Consider the following 839-nt stretch of genomic DNA (forward strand, 5'->3'; position numbering starts at 1 on the left):
CTATCTTGTTTTGACCAAAAAAAAAAAGAATCTCTATCTTGTGGGGGTGTTTGGTTTCATTTAAAAACGTTTTTAAAAAATGCTTTTAAATAAATCAAGATAAAATTCTTTTTATATATTTATTTTTTGTATACTGTATAATTATTTTTACAATTATGTATTGATTTTTACCAAAACACTTTTTAGAGGAGCACTGAGCAGCAAGAAGGTGAATACCCTTTTAGAAGAGGACTGGGTAATAAGAAAAGGGTGAAAAAGATTTTTCACCTAAATTTTAAAGATAAGGAAAATTATGGACACTGTCTGGAAAAAAGATATAAGTTTTTGATAACAAAATTAATAAATGTTAAAAGATTAATGTTATTTTTGCGCTCATGTAAATATCAAGATAACATTTTGATTTGCTATCGTTATCGGATTATCATTTACGGCAGTGGTGTTGGTAATTAAAAAACATTATTTTTGGTTGTTTTAACAATATCTTGTTAAAATATTGATACAATTTGACTTAAATATTACTCCAGAATGTATAAGTCAATTTATAAATATTTCTCCAGAATTTATAAATTTTTCTTTAGAAATTTACAAACCCCACTATTATTAAAAACAAAAATGTGTTGGCAAAAAAAATATACCATCTCCTATCTTAATTATAAGATTTCATTTGTAAATTATTAGTGAAATCTTATAATTAGGAGCCGAGGTAGTATTTCTTATAATCTTAAATATAAGACCTATTTTACTGTGCAATTTATTACAAAATGGGCTAATTATACTATAAAATAAGTTTTACTTATTTTCTAAATTACATACCAGTGCTTGAGTTAGTGGTTAGTGTT

The sequence above is a fragment of the Neltuma alba genome, unplaced genomic scaffold (assembly GCF_004799145.2).
Source record: "Neltuma alba isolate B1F8T4 unplaced genomic scaffold, ASM479914v2 tig00010296_pilon, whole genome shotgun sequence".
In the NCBI taxonomy this organism is placed as follows: domain Eukaryota; kingdom Viridiplantae; phylum Streptophyta; class Magnoliopsida; order Fabales; family Fabaceae; genus Neltuma; species Neltuma alba.